The following is a 16,957-nucleotide window of genomic DNA, read 5'->3' on the forward strand; positions in this document are numbered from 1 at the left end:
GGACCAAAAAACATTTATTATCAACATATTGACATGCTATAACTTCATGTTTAAAGGCTTATTAGAAAGTGTGTGAACCCCATTAATAGATTATCATCATATATAAGGGCAATATTACCAAACAGAGTCTGCAGCCAAAAAGTTTTCTCTTATTAAAGGAAAAGTTCACCCTAAAATTAAAATTCAGTCATTACTACCATGCCGATGGAAAGCTGAGAGAAGTTTTGTCATTGTGTTTTTGACTTGTTTTAAAATGTGAAAAAACAATGAAATAAACAAACAAAAACATAAAGTGGCTCCATGTGGCTCCTCTCTTGAAACCCGAATTAATCTCAAAAGACATTTATTTAACGACCTTTTTAAAGCTGAATCTTCACTGTACAGGGGCCAGGCTAACTTTTCACAATGGTTGCACCGGTGCACCTAACGTTTTCATTTAGGTGTACCTAACAATACATTTTAATTTATTATTATTTTTTAAACACATGATTGTGAACAGGAATAATGATGCAAAAACATGCTTTTCTTCATTTAAATCACAGCACATGCAACAAGAAATTGCGATAACCTCAGCTGTTTAAAAGATTAAATTAACTTATAACTGAATTTAGGGTGCACCAGTGCGACCAATGACAATGTGTATATAGGCAGATTTTTGAGCGCATGTGTAATCAAAATAGTCACACCCTGGATCCCTGCCGCAGCTACTAACTAAAAGGGTGCACATGCACCCCATCTGAAGTGGGTGCACAAGCTCGACAAGGGTGTAAATAATGTCTTTTCAAAATCAATATGGGATCTCAGGGCTTCTGGAGAGTGGGATTACACCGGAAGAGCCGTGAGGAGCCATTTTATGTTTAGTTTTGGGGTTTTGAAAAAAAATATTTTAAAGGCGCACAATGTAGATTTTGGGAAGATATTTTAATCAGAAGAGAAAGATGTTAATAGACTGATTTTGTATGCCTGAACAACAAACTCTCTTCGTTTTCATGTCCGAATAAACTGAATAAACACACTGACCTTCAAGGACAACACAGTTTAATTTTGTTTCGCTGTGTTTATATTTGGCGGACCCTGCCTCTTTTCTAGCTTCACTCAGTGTTCTGGGGACCTTATTTTCCTCTGAGAACAGCTTGTTTACTCAGATACGAAAAAAAAGATTCTCAGTTTGTATCATTACCTCATTAATATTGTCATTTTTAAAATTCTGAGTCTGAATTCCTTCTCCAAAACCTACACAGTGCCCCTTTAAAACAAGCCCCCATCTACTTGGAGAGTGCTGCCACGCTGTTTAAATGTGAAGCTTCAGGATTGTTTTGTGGACTGTGAAACCTCCCATGACTCTCCATCAGCATGGAGGCGAGTAGATTATGAGTGCATTTTCATTTTTAGGTTGAACTGTTCTTTTAATGTCTTGTAACTAAAGCATCACTAAATTATTTATTATTTATCAAAACTCCTTATCAGATATGGCTGCACATCTGGACTATCCTTTTTTCCCCTGCTTTTATTCTGTGATTTTACTCATGTCTTTTCAGCTCTAAGGCTTTTTATTATGCCATGCTTTAGGCTAGAAGGCACATTGGTTAATATTCAGCTACAATGCTCAGTCAATAAAGCTGTTTTGCTGATCAACTGATTGACAGGCAGGCTCGTGTGTGGGCGCGCCCGCTGCTGTTTCCACTGCGGGCTTGTGCTTTTGACCGCGCGCTAGTTTCTGTGGCGGAAGGGGTGGTGAGCGAGAGAGAGAGAGAGAGAGAGAGCGCGCGCGAGAGAGAAGAAACACCTTCATGTGCGTCGTCGTATGTGAAAGTAGTTCCGGGCACTTAACCCAAACGGGGGAGAGTCCCGGATGTTGGCTCGGCCGCCGAGAGAAAGGCGAACGGGAGAAGGCGGAGAGAAGCTGAGGAGGGACGCCACGGCACCGCGGGCACAGCACCGGCGAAGCTACGACTACAGCGGCTCTTTGCACAGGACGATAACGTCAAGAGCTCAGGACACTCCTGGGGAGCCCCTCGCTAGCTGAAGAAGAGGAGGTGGAAGGAAGGGGAGGGGGCAGTTACTCTGAAACTACCGTCAGGATTACAGAGAGCCACCGTCACAGCAGCTTTCACCCAGAGTAAGTGAGCTACACGGGCATGGAAGTTGAACTAAGGCCCACGAAATGGACGACTTTAACGGGGAAGTGAGCAGCACTGAAGTTCTGGGGATTGAGCCCGGTGAACAGGCCCTGACACACAGCTTTCCGCTCGTTGTGGCGGGGCGTGCGGGGACACCTTTTTTCTCGGGGAGCCAGTCCGTGTTTCCCCTGTGGTCAGTGTTAGTACACCCCGGCCGTGTTGCTGTAACTCTCCAAGTTGACAGCTCTTGCGTTAGCCTGCTAGCACCGCCGTGCAACCGGTGACAACTGACAGGGCAACTTTGACAGCTAGCTAGCCAGTTTTGGTAGCCAGCTAACTTTAGCTGAGCGTTGTCGGTGCTCTCTCCCTGGGCCAGCACTAGGTGTGTGTGCGTGTTTTGCTCGCTTTAGGTGGATATAATGACCTATCTCAGCCCTCCAACAGCTATCGTTAGCTAGCTGTTTGGTATGTGAGACGTTGTGTGTCCAGCATGAAGTGTGTGTGTCTGTGTGTGTGTGTGTGCGTGTGTGTGAACCCAGTGTCATTTGGCTTTCCTGCGTGCTCTGATGGTATTTGACTCACAGCTGTTGCAGTGTGTTTTCTCGTCTGTCAATCGTCTGTTTCTCAGGCGGCTAATAAATTCCTCTGGAAAAATAATGATCCTTTTATGTAAAACCAGTCGACCTGTATGAGGAGGAGGAGGCTTGACATGTGGGTGGACAATCAACAAGTGCAAAGCATGTTTCAGGTGATTTTTTATGCTGCTGAATTTGATCCCAGGACCGTCTCTTGCCTCTGGTGGTGGCATACCCTTGCGGATTGCCCTGAGATGGCACAGACGGGTGTTGCAGTTAAATATTTGGTCGTGTGTGCAAGACATTTCTCAGGGCATGCTTTCCCTTTGCCTTGATGTTTCACCAGTTGGTGTGTGTGATCGCACAGGGCAGACAGTGATTAGTTAATGCCACGACTTTAAACTAAACAGCTGTGGCATTTGCGTGCAGCTGTATACAAAACAGTGCCCTTGCTTTATCCTGACGGCCTCTATTAGTGAATGGATGACTGAACTCCTAATTTGCCCCGCTGTCCAACTTGTGCAAGTTTTATCAATGAAGTCACGTTGTCATTTTAATGATTGAGGTGCAATGAGGTGCAAATTATTAAGTGATCGTCAAACACTCCTGTGCTTGAGTTTATTCTGTCGTAAAGCCAGCAGAAAGAGGTTGAATTTATGACTAAAACAAAACATTATAAATTCCCCCCCAACCCTGCTAGACCTTCCACTTCAGCTAACAAAATGCCCATAGCGTTAGTCAGCACCCACAATCAAAGGTCAGACCTGGTTTGCTTCTTAATCACCCATCCTTTAAATAGCAGGCCTACAGCGAGCTGTCTGGATCGGGGCTATCTGTGCATGCAGCTGTAGAGGACACATGGTGTTTAGGTTTTGAGGTTGCTCCATCCAGGTAAGCAGAGCCAGAGTAGTTTAAATTTGTCGTATTGTTTGGGAATTTTACAGTCTCATTCTGTGAAGTCTTCTGCTACTGTACTCTCTGTTCCTCTCTGAGTTATTCATGAAACGGTACCAAAGAGGCTCCAAGTGCAGTTTATGTTAATTGCCATTTTATTGCAGTGTCCCTAGCTTGGTCTAACACTGAAAGACATCTTAATACCTTCACGAGCAATACTTTGGTCCTAAATGCTGTTCATGAAATCCAGCTTTTCACAAAGACTGTTGTCTTTACATTCAATAACTTGCATCAGTTGTAACAGCCATGTGAAATACAGCTGCAGAATAATTGGCATAGACAGCGGAAGTGACATTTTGCTGTTGTTTGCTGGCTGGCTGTTAAAGAATAGACGTAGAGTGCAGCCGATGCGTGCTTTTTTTCAGATTGCGTACAGAAATGTGAATCACGGCACACACATTGTAAAATTTGTTCCTCAGAGCACTCCTATTGCATCCGTCAAATTTTGTTAGTTTATGAGCAGTGTGGTTGTTCAGTTTCGTTCATGACTGAAGATGTTTTGCTGGCTCAGACTTAAAGGCTCCTGTTTATGCATGTTTTGTTACTTCTTATCTTACCGTAAATCACAATGAGCAGAATTAGTAATCCCTTCTATGAGAAAACAATCAGCTTTCTGATGAATGAACTGAGTAGGTGTAAAGAATATATAGAGAAGTTTACACATCTGTTTCTTCACACAGTAACCATTTAAAATGTGAATAGGAGGATGTGATACAGCTTCTCTTTAATGGTGGTTTTAGCCTGCAGCAGTCCTCTAAGAAGTCTATTGCCTAATGGTTTAAAAACACGACACCTTACTTCTCCAAGGTCTTCCTGTGTTCTGCGTGTGTGTGTAAAGCACTGGAAGCACATTCCCCTATCATCTCTGAAGAAAAATGACTTTGTGATCATCTGTTAGAGACAAGGAACATAGAGTAACTACGTGTAAACAAATATTGACATCTCATCATTGTGTCACAGATAATGTTCAGCTTGGGGGTGATGGTGTATAATTTAATAGATTAAACAGAATAATGACATGATATGGAGCTAATTTGGAGAGATGTCAAGGGTCAGTAAGCCTGAAAGTAGAATGAATTTAGAGCCGGTTTCTGCTTTTTGACTACAAGCTCCTCACTTGAAATTCAGGATGTGGCCTTGTGCCTTGCCCCGTCTCACTGAGAGGCTTTTTAATTTCTCCCCTTGTTGAAGTGATTATTCAAATGGCCATCCGTGAGATGCAGTTATCAGACTCCTGGTGGTAGTTGAGCCTGTGGCAACATGAATGCCCATCACAGCCCCTCCTCCTCACCACCCTGTTTAGTTGGACAGCACCCAACAGGTACCCTCTGTAGCAACCCCTATTAGACGGCCACATCTTACCCCTCAGGCTGAAAACCTATTGTGTTATGCGATTGGCAGATGGCAATTTATTCATGAGGACGGCTGATATATTTTTTTGGCATGGTGTAGTGGTGATGCCGTTGGTCAAAGGCCTCTGTTTAGTATTTTTATGATGACTTATTTTTGGTCCAAATCCAAAGTGGGCTTGTTTCAATTCCTCTCTGCTCTGAGATGTGAAGTTATTTTAGGTTGGAGTTTCTTTCTCTTCCCTCCATCGCCCATCATCTTGTCCTTCACTGCGTTTTTCACCTTGGATTTCACGAAAAAAAAGAAAAAAAAAAGACAGGAACTTCCTTTTCTTCTCAGCAGCTGTTGACTCTGCATGGAGGCTCGGTTGTCCTCTAATGCAGCCAGAGCCAAATGACTGGCCAGATTTGTTGGAAATTTCTCCCCGTACTCTGCTTATATCCAGAGTGAAGTTTTGCTCTCATGGAAGCCGTGTTGGTGAGAAGGGACTGGCTCAGTCTTCATTAGCAACGCTGTGCATCACTAGAATGCAGATGAGCTATGAAGCCATTCATCTGCTGGAAATGCCTCCCTGATTCCAATTTGAATCTTGTTTGCAGTCACATTGTGTGAGCCCACTTCTCCATGTTAAAGAAGTCTCTTTATGTGAGAGATCAGAGGGGGATAATTGCACTTAAGTGAACCTCATTTAGTGCTGGCCAGAGCAATTACTGTAACTGCAGTTCTAGGCGTTTTTTGGGGCCTGGAGCAGCTGTCATTGAGTCTCTGTAGCTGAGATATCAAATGGTGAATAGAATGACATTGGCATGGCATCATGGGAATGGCAGATCCTTGGATGGATTTTAATTAGTTTCTGCAGGTTTTTGCACAGCTCCTTTTTTTTTTCACCCGAAGAAAGGCGTAATTAAAAATGACAATTAGAAATGCATTATTTTAGTAATGATTGAAAATAAATTATTCTCAAGGTGCTGTAAGGTGAAAAAAGGCAGCACTCTTTCTTCAGGCAAAACCCCCTGAGCTTGAGGGAGATGTTTTATCATTAATGTTATTCAGGAGCCAAATTTTGAGTTTTGCTCAGCTGGGTGCTTTAATCTATTTTTGCTGTAAATTAATGAATTTTTAAAGAGCCCCTCGCTGGATACGGGTGGATGTGGGAATGCAGCACTGGTTCAGTTTTCAAACGAGTCTCTACTCCACCGTCACTACCCCTCCACCACCACCACCACCACCACCCCTTCACCACCCCTTCACCACCCACCCCTCCTCACGGGATGGAGAGAGCGAATTTACTGAAGCACTACACTTTCATTTTTTATTCATCCAGCAGTACACTGCCTAGTTCTCCTCATATCCCACCTCCTCCCAGTCTATTGAGTTGATTCTGTCAGCAAACTAGTCCTATATGCTTCGATTCACGTCCTGAGTTGGGGTTGCGTGTGGACATGAATCAGTGAGGGAGGTATGTGATGTTTAATTCAACTGGTTCGTTGCCTAATGTTATCGGCACATGTGCTCGGATATATATTTTATCTGAAAGTGTTTAGCCATTTATGTCCTCAGTCTGACTAATCAGGGCCCTACTCTTTACAGGGGAAGTACTGTAACTACCCACACCAGAGCTTGCTGGGTAAGTTTAGAAAGTGTAGGAGAAGAGGGAGGAGTGGGGGTTGGTGGGGGATTGGCAGCTCCTGCAGCTCATGGTGGTTTCTGTGACTCATTCCAGCTTTGTGGTGGCAAAAAGACTAATAGATTTCATGGCAAGTGTCTATTATGACTGTTTGGTTTGATCTTATATTTGCATGAAGTTCAAGTCTACAAACTGGAAAACGTACATTAACAAAATCCTACCAATCCCCTCTATTAAAGGGAAGTTAATGTGCTGCTTAATGACATGTAAGACTAAAGTTTTCAGAGTAAATGCAATGTACATATCTGTGTCTTTTGAGATTTTACAGTGAATAACCAAGTCCTAATGAATAAGACTGTCTTGACTTTTCTGTGCCTTGAAGGATTTAATAATTCATCATATTGTGTGCTTTGTCCTTGAGTTTTGATAGGCCCTCAGTATCAGCGTATTTCTCTTAAGCTTTTTTGTTCCTCACTCAGTAGAAGCAATTGATATGCTTATATGATTCACACTCTGAGGAGACTTTCGAGCTGTGTGCAGGGAGAGAAGCTCGCTAAGCTGACACAGCTTAAGTAATAAGAACCGGGCTTTCAACGTAGTATTTGGTATCTGTTTTAATCATTACAGTGGCTCCTGTGGCAGATACAAAATACACTTCCAGGTATAAATGGCAGAATACCCAGAGACAGTATTTATGTAGGAGATGAGGGGTGTTCTGTCAGTTTTGACTGGGGAAAATTTGAAGCTAAAACGGGAGCACCAACAGCGGGCAGCTCTGTCTGCAGATTAGCAGCCACGGAGCTGTTATTTATGACAGATAACAGCTCCTGTACTAAAATCTCATTGAGAAATGACAATTTGATGACATTCTAGTCCCAAATGTTACCTTCAGCTTCCTTCTGTGGCCTGCATGCGTTTTACTGTAATTTAAAAGTGATACCATGACGATGACAAGTGTAGAGTCTGGAATAAACCAGAACTGAATGAATATGATAATCTCACTGCTCTGTGAGGCGGTGGTTGGTGCATGTTTATGAGGTAAACACTGGATGTTGTACAGTTCACCAGAACGTTAGATGTACTGACTCTTGATTCAAAGAGATGTGGGGGTAACGGGCTGTCTTGTCGGCTACAAATTTACAGCAACGGAGTGACACCAAAGTGAAGGAAAGTTGGTTTGATTTGGCCCACCAGATGTTTCTAGTGAAGAAATGTATATATAAATTAATTTTTCAAAATCAAAATATATCTCACTGCTTATGACATTTTTTATATTTTATGAGGTAAAACTACTTTAAATATTTAGGATCCCTAATTATGAATTATTTTTCATAATCTGAGCATGGATGCAGTAAATTTGGCCTCTTAACACTAAATAATACAATAATTATTGCTTTTTGGCTACCCCTGTCTTATGAAGACTTTAACTCACCTGTTGAAGATGGTCAGGGATGTTGGTGGCATTTTCTCTTGTAAAATGTGTTTGCTTGTGTACTGCAGAAGTATTAGTATCCATAAGGGAGGTGTGCAATGCTAGTTGCAAAAATGTCTGCTAAGGATGCACCGATAGATCAGCCAAACATCGGTATCAGCCAATATTTACCTTGTTGACTTCTATTGGGAAGTAAGATGAAAATCATTGACAGCAGTGGGTGATCTTTATCTTTATCTATCTATTAATTGTGCGCTGGTGAATTCATGAGCTCGCTGGCTGGCTTGTGAAATCCCTGCTGTCAGTTTGTAAAGCTGTGTAAGTACTGAAACATTCTTGTCATTGAGTAGGTAGTTGTATTGCAGGTTAGAAAGGCTTTTGAAGGAGTTACTTTTCAAAAAACTCTTTTTCATTTAAAAGGTTATATTAAAGGTTATTTCATAAATTGTTACCATTGAATATGTGCTCAAAAACATGGTAATGAAGGACTGAATGACCTTAGAGCAGTTCTGTTTTTTTAATAAAATGAAGATTTTTATTTTTCATCGCACAAAAGGGGAAATAAGTCGCAGCAAAAACAAAATTAACAACAACAAAGAAAAATTATTTATTATTTTCATTATTGATTAATCAGCTGATTACTTTCATGATTAATCATTAAGTCTATAAAATGTCAAAAAATCTGGAAATGCTCATCACAGTTTCCCAGAGCCCAAAGTGATGTCTTCAAATGGCTCTTTTGTCCAACCAACAGTCTAAAACCCAAAGACTCTTCATTTATTATGATAAAGGATAAAGAAAAACAGGAAACCTAACATTTAAGAAGCTGGAACCAACACATTTTTGCTTGAAAAATGACTGAAATAGGTCACAACTTTCTTTCAACTGACTATCAATCAACTAATTGCTGCTGCTCTAGGATCAGTTTCGGCTGTTGCCAAATTTGTTATCTCAAACATCAGCCCAGAATTTCACAATCGGTGCATCCCTAATGGCAGGCAACATATGCTTATTGGCTTATAGGTGTGTACTGTGTGCAGCATTGAAGTAACACTGAAGAATCCTTCACATGTCTGAGTGTCAGTCTACAGACTCAGAGAGGAAAGTCAGAGAGGGTCAGGTTTAATTAAGCCCCCAGTCCTAAGCCTGCTTAGTGAGGTTAAATAGTGGAGTCTTGAGGATGTGGTTTACTGACACATCACTCAAGTTCATCCTCTGCTGACTGGTGGGAGACTCGTGTGTGTCAGTTGACCAGACCTAGAGGCCGTGCGCAGCTTCTTCATTTGCGTTGTGATTTCAGACATTGTTAATGTGGGCTGCTCCAGAAATAGCTTCATGTAGAAGTTGGAGACTGTGTGTGATGCGTTGTGTGTGAAGCTCATGATCTGTAGGGGCGAGTGCCAGGTTGTGCAGATGTGGTGTTAGTTGGGAAGGAGTTGTGGTGGATGTGTTAGACCATGATGATTTAACACTTCTGTCTTATGGCTCATAGTCCTCTGCGTGCTCAGCAGAATCGCGTGTCAAAACCTCTCTGTTGTCATCATTTGTCGCTTTTTTTCAGTGTGAAACCTGATGGATTAGCCTTAGATGTAGTACTTGGAGTCTCCATCTGTGATTCAGAAAACCCCTAACAGAAGCCAAGGATTCTCTCTGTGGAGTTGGAGGAAATGTTGATCTGTGTGGACCAGGGAACCCACACAACTGATGACTCGCTCTTGCCCCATTATTCCCACCCCATCCCTCTTTCTTCCTCTCACACGTAGTCAGCTTCTTGATTGTCGTTTTCTACTTCTTTTTCTTTATCTCTCTCTGCGCCATACTCTCCTGTGCTCTTCACTTAGCAAACAACACGTCTGTAGAGAATTCAGAAGAATGCATCTTGTTACTCAGATGAGTCATACTTCCTCTGGCCTGCATGCCTCTCCCTCAGGGTGGATGAATGAGAGGGCGGTGAGGTTAGCTGGAGGAGGGGCTCAATGGCTAAGGGGACGTGGTCTGTGCCAGTTGCTCAATGGAATGAAGAAAGTATCGGTGTGTTGGTCACAGGGCATGAGACGTGCATATCAGCGCCAGCTCAAACTGCGGTTGTCCCTAGGTGGCTGTGTGAGTGACGGCTTTGACCAGGCTGAGTCACTGCCTTCAAAAAGTAACTGTTTGGGAATCTCAGGCCCAGCTCTGACCCCACAAGTCAGCCACTCTGCCAAGGTGCCGTGGCCCTGGGAGGAAAGCCTGAGGCCTCGGCTCTGGAGAGAAACGAGACTGCACCTGCAATGTGAGAAATCTGTCTCTGGCTTACTGAAGGAAATTTATACGGTGGAATGAAAAGACTGTAGAGGAGTTTGCATGCAGTTACTAGGCTGAAATGTTCCTCCGGAGGCCCGACTACAATATAACTGCGGTTGTGTAAATTTATGATACGGTTAAGTGTGTAACACTCAGTTTTCTGGTTTTAATTCCCTAAACTTCTACAGCCAATTTTGCTTATTATCACATTGTACCACAAAATGCACAAAGTATTAAATAAACTTGATTATCTTTATAATACAGATGAAATTGTATCAGTGCTATTAAGGCCCTGTCAGCGCTCGCTCTCTCTCTCTCTCTCTCTCTCTCTCTCTCTCTCTCCCCCATACCTGCTCTGCTTGGTCCCCTGCCAAAATCTATGACTCACAGGAGACTGAGTGACCTACTTTTTAAGTCTTCTAGGAGTGCCAGAAGATCTTTTTTATTTGGAAGACAATACAGTGGGTAAATATAAGTCAATTAAAATGCACTTAATGCACCCATTTTTGGATTTAAGGACCTAAAGGCTGTGTCAGCACGGCTGCCACCTCAGAGGATTCCCTTCATTATCACAAGGAAAGAAGATACATAGTAAACAGTTGAGCTTTGATATCTCATTAGAAGCAAACTGAGTTTAAGGCCACAATGGCTCTCATCAAGCCAATTTAAAAATATAACTCATTTAAGTGCTTCCATAATCCTGCAATATCTGTGTGCTTTTATACTCCACATTCCCAGTTTATCCAGGTTGTCAGAGATTATGGTTTCTGCGTGTAGACAAAGCATTTATCTGCGTGAATCAGTGAAAGTCGCCTGAAGGCCTAGTCAGTTTGTTTTGGTAATGATAGAGTTTTGGCTGTACTGTCGAGGTAAAGTTTGAACAGTTGCTCTTTAATATTGTACGGATTAGGACGGGAGATAAAAAAGTTTCGGTACAGAAGCAGTCTCTCAAATGCGTGGTTTACAGTATGCCTACCTCTGAAAAGAAAACAAGGCTGGGATCAAAAGCCATAGGATCACTCAGATGGTTTGATGGCTTTAGTCGGTTTTTGATTGGAAAAAGATGCCGCTTTGCAGCGGATGGAATTTCCACTTTAATCGCTAATTGCCGTTTTTTGGTCGTGTTGTCTCTCATTGAAGCAGAAACAAGCTGTGCAGTTGAATGTGGTGTCTTGGCTGCTCTTTTCCCTTCTACAAGGCTTGGCTGCTTTGATATGTCAGTTTTGTTTTAGTCTGCCGCCTTCGTCTTGACACGATTGGCCCCGCTCGCCTCGACCTCCTGGAAACCCCCCGGCATGCCCGCCCCAGGGTGTGTGTTCAGTCATTTATTCGGCTTCCTCTAAAAGACTGCCATGCCTTCACTTCCCTTCTAGTTTCCCTCCTCTTATTAAGATGCAGAAAGCAGCGTTTGGTCTGAAAGACTTGCTGGTGCTGGGGGGGGTTTCTGGTGTCTACAGTGGGGGGTTAGGGAGGGACTGTGAGCATGGGGACTTTAATGACTTAATGTGCACTGTACAGCGCGGCCACACTCCAGCTAAGTTGTGCAGACAACTCACAGTGCTCTGCTTTCTGCCTTTTTGTGCGAGTCCAGTCAAAGAAAGTCAAAATGATGCTCTGACAAAAGTGACTATAATTGGAGAGGAACAAATTATTAAGTCTTTGCTTAATGCTGATTGCTGCTCGGGTTTATGCCTGATAATCCCTATTTAGCCGTCCGAAATGACTGCCTTTTTGAAACCTCTTTTTTTATCTTGTCTTTTCTCCAATGAATTTTGTCATGTTTTTGCTTCTTTTTAAGAGGTCCCAGTGGTGAACCACTTTGACCACCACTCAGGCATTTTGATTTTCCTTTTTGTTGTTATCAAACATTTTGCTTTCACTGAAATCCTCCTGGTGCCTTTTGTAAAGACCAAGCATGAAATTTCCCAGTTCAATGGCACGCCTATATACAGTATTATATGCTCTTTCTAGTACGAATGCAGTCCTTGTATATACTAATTGGTTGGTTGCAAGAATATTGCTACTGAACCAAGAAGCACAGCTACAGACCAACACTGGTCATACTTATGTTACTGGGTCCTGCACAAAATCTGGTCACACCCAAAAATACACTACGGCACTACACACATTATTTGACACAGAACCACAAACATGTTTTTCAGTCACAAGGCATGCAAAGCTGGAACGAATTGCAAAAGTCACATTTTTAGTTGCATTTTAAGTAGAGCTCAAACACAATGCTTGATAATGAACATGAAGTGATATAGTGTACCATTGTATTCACAAGCAAACAATTTAAATATGTCCTATAGAGCTGTAAAGATTACTCAATTTTGATTATCAATTAATCGTTTGTCTTTTCTAAGCAAAAATCTAAAACACTTGCTCGTTCCAGCTTCTTAAATATCTAGAATTGCTGCTTTTCTTTGTCATTTTTGATAGTAAATGAATAGATTTTGTGTTTTCTACTGCTGGTTAGACATAAGAAACAGATTTTACATTTTCTGAACTAACCAACTGACCAATTAATCTTGAGAATAATAATCTATAATGAAAATAATCATCAGCTGCAGCCTTGATGACAGCTGGCATAATATAGTTACAAATGGCTGTGACTACTTCAGTACCTCTTGACTAGAATCATCTCTGTCACCAACTTAATATCTGAATTTGGGTGCAATTTTATTTCAGGCTTTGGAGACATATTTGGAGAAGGCACTATAGTCCTAATGTCAGTTGGTTTTTATTGTACGCTTCACTATATGGAGCTTGAGCTTCTAGCTTTGGTTGTATGATCTTCGACGATTATTGTAAAATATAGAACATACTGTCCGGTTTTAGACAAAGTTTCTTGTCCTGTGCATCACTACAGAAACTGCTAGCTAAAACCAATGCAGTCTAATATAGCAATCCTGCAAAACGTTGCTATGTTAATTTTTTGTTGAAACTGTTCTAGAGTGGTGTTGATTCAACTTTGAAATTTACTCTGGTAATTGGGTCTTGAAGGATGTAGTCAGTGGTGCTCTTGAACTGTACTGCATCATACAGAGGGCTGTATATATGAAATTATTTAGTGGCACTCAGCCTATTGTCATATAATCTTAAAGTACAGATTCAAATTGTGATATTCTCAACTAAATATATTGAGTTATAGGAAACACTGTGGCGACAAACAACTTGGTTAATTAATCATAACACTGTAAGGTATGTAATAGGGTGCAATAATAAACAAAGCTTAAATGCCAAAATCAGGGAAAAGATTGACCTCAATACACAAAACTGAAATTCTTATGGGGTTAACCTCAATAAAAATGTAAGGATTTATTAGTTTTATAGAGCTAGCAATATTTGAACTATAATCCTATGTCTCATACAGTAAGTTATTTTGAGGCATTTATCTTAAATGGTCTTAATGGTTATGGCTATGACTAGGTAGATATGTGTAGCTTAATAAGAAAATGCAACTTTTCAACTTTCAACAGATCAGACAGATCTAGAGAAGAATAGGCATTGCACCTAAAGTTCAGTTTGAGTTTGAGGGAATCACATGTTTGGTTGTAGTCTGTTGCTGTGGTGTAACTAGGGTTATGACGTCAACACCGCCCCAACCATCACCGTCACCACCTTCGTAGTGACAGCGCAAGCACTGCAAAAAAAAAAACTTTCAGGCAGGGAATTTATGTCTGCACAACAGCTTGCGGTTTCACAGCAACTCACCCTACGAGTTTGTTCATTTGTGTTTAGATTTATTTGTGATACTGTGTGTTTCCAAAAAGACCTGTTACCCTGTGTTGATATGTCTGCTAGACAGTTCTTTGTCAGAAGATTGTCTTAAAAATAATTAGCCAGCAACCCCTTGCTTTGTGCTGGGGCCTTAAATCAACCCGGTTGTGCCTTATTTTGCAATAATTACTCATTCCTTATTTATTTGAATATGTTCAAATACAGTTGTAGTAATGTATTTGAATGTATATTCTCATTCTACTAATGCCCAATCATGCAGTTTTTCGAGAATATGGATCTGAAAGTGTTGAATTTAAACTAATGTCCAAGTTCTCATTTTTATTTCTTTATTTTTATGTCTGCTTAGTAAGCCATCACACACTTATGAGTCATAGTGGACTGAGCAGGATCTTCCTTGCCGATATGATGCAATAAATGCATTTCAAACTGCAGAATTAGACTATTCATTGCAGCAAAATGCGTTTTGTTTTTTATATAAAAAAGATATGGCCAGGATATAAATAAGTCAAACTTTAAAAAAGAAAAATTCTGAACAACCTTTATACACCATAGTTTGCATGTCATCGAGGCTTTGAGTTGTTTAACCAAAGTGAGGTCAGTGGTCAGTGTGGAACAATATGGGTCAGGTCAGGAGTATGTACGGTATGGGTCTCTCCGCACTTCTCTTTCATGGTGACTCATGACGCGTGTAGCAACACTTTCACAAAGGGAGTCATCCTGAACAAAAGCACCTAATTTAAAAGGCACCAAAAACGAAACACGCACATTTTCCCCTTTTTGTGGTTTTGCTCAGTCAAGTGTGACATTTACCCATTGCCGACATAGAAACTGCCACGTTATTTGTGCTCATGGTTAATTTTGCAGTTGTGACAGAGCATGTGGTAGTACCAGAATGTGTTCATTTTAACACTTGCATGTTTGAAGAAAACCAATCTACCAACTTGTACTGAAAATGAAGATGATGATTTTAAACGCCTCCTCTTCTCACTCCAACTGATCATGAAAAAGGTTAATGGCCAGTCAGTTATTCTTTCAGAAATGTTTTTACATGCTTCTACATTGCTGTAGTTAATAAAAGTTGGATGAATTGACTGCGGCTCTCAGGATGATGACCCCATCTTTGCTCCGACTAGAGCCTTTCACAAGAAATAGGGACCTTTATCATGGTCTCTTCTTATCGTCCATGCTCCTTTTTAGATCTGAGGTGATTATGGACAGAATTTATATCAGAATATTTATTAAATATTCAAAATCACAATGAAGAAGGTGTGCAACTGCAAGTTGCTTTCATGATCTATTAGTCTGCTGATTATTATCACACTTAACAGATTAATTGTTAAGTCCAAAGCCCAAGGTGACATCTTCCAATTGCTTCTTTTGCTCAAACAACAGTCAAACAAAACCCTAAAATTCTTCATTTACAATCATAAATGACCAAGAAAATCAGCAAAGCCTTACTTTTTAAGAAGCTGGAGGAAGCAAACGTTTGAAAGATTGGGACTAAACTAATTAATCAATTATCAAAATAGTTAGCAATTATTTGTTTTTGGATGGACTAATCGGTTAATCACCTAATTGATTTTTTGGTAAATAGGTAGTTTAGTCTATAAAAATGTGAGAAAATAGTAAACCATGCCCACATCATTTTCCCTGAGACCAGAGTAATGTCCTCAAGTTGCGCATTTTGTCTGACAAACCCTTGTTTGAAAAGCTGGAACCAACCAAATAAAACAGCTGGTGGACTAGTCATTACAGCAATACTGTTGTGCTATAAACAATATCTTAGAACAAAAGAAGTGCGTACACTGGGACAGATGAAGTTACTAAAGTTATTTCATAATGGGTAGAATTTTGTCTGGATTTTTGAATGATCCCCAGACAAAGCTGTCTCACAATTTTGACTGCAGTAAAATCAGGCTGGTGAAGACCGTGACTTGCACATAAAGAAAGATGGTCATCAGTGGTAGGTGTATGATCTCTCAGTGGGAACTGAGTCTGACGACACAGTAACATAACAGCTCAGCGGGCTTGATTGTAAATGCACTGGGAAGGGAGCAATGTGCTGGAAGGTAGACTTCTGTTTTTCAATTTATTTCCTGCATATAGATATATTTAAACTGAATACTGTGCAGTGTAAATTCTTTCTGGCGGAGTATCTTTGTGTTGTTTGCGTATGTATATATGTGTGTGTGCGCGTGCGCGTGTGTGCGCGTGTGTGTGTGTGTGTGTGTGTGTGTGTGTATGGCCTGTTTAAGAAGCCTGCATTTGTTTGCTGGCTGTGTCTGGGGCCCAAGGTGGAGCTCTTTCTGTCAGATGAGTGAAGCTCTGCAGAGGCAGCCACTGGGAGTTCTGTTTCATCTCCTCTCATACTGCTCTGGAGCAGACATGCAAATCCGCTGTAATGAGCGCAGCCTGTGTGGTGGTGGTGGTGGTGGTGGTAGTGGGGAGGGGGACGACGAGAGGGGGATGAACTCAGGAATTTAAAGTGGAGAAAGGGAAGGTGGAGGAAAAAGGTGAGACGCCGACAGCCGAGCCAGATAGCGGAGCACAAGAATTTAAGGGGTTTAGGAGAGGGTTTTGTCAGGAGCGTTGGAAGTGACAGGAAGTCTTCCCTCTCAAATCAAACATTCATTAGCCCGCCGCGGCTGCTTTCTTCCCTTCGCTGTTGAGACATCGTGGTAAAGATGCAAATGGTGCCACATTAATTAGCCTTATCTTTTACACCAGCAAGACGTGGTGTGAAGAAGGGGAAAAAACACAGTGCATCATCATCATCACTGTTAGCAAATGTAATGAGGCATTTGTACGGCTTCTGCTGAAAGTGAAGCATCCTCAAATGCTTGTTGTTGATGTAATTCTGAGGTTTGTGAAT

General features: G+C 41.3%; 1 protein-coding gene across 2 annotated transcripts in view; it reads left to right on the forward strand.

Annotated features, from left to right (window-relative positions):
• The first annotated feature begins 1,791 nt into the window (after window positions 1-1,791).
• foxj3 (forkhead box J3) overlaps window positions 1,792-16,957 on the forward strand; it is a 79,655-nt gene continuing 64,489 nt past the window's right edge. The window contains exon 1 of one of the 2 annotated variants that reach the window (XM_084348158.1): window positions 1,792-2,119. The gene's annotated coding sequence lies outside the window, so the exon portion shown is untranslated. The remainder of the gene's footprint in view (window positions 2,120-16,957) is intronic. The other variant, XM_084348157.1, reaches the window with a different exon arrangement.

The sequence above is a fragment of the Pagrus pagrus genome (genome assembly GCF_965226575.1).
Source record: "Pagrus pagrus genome assembly, chromosome: 3".
Taxonomy (NCBI): domain Eukaryota; kingdom Metazoa; phylum Chordata; class Actinopteri; order Spariformes; family Sparidae; genus Pagrus; species Pagrus pagrus.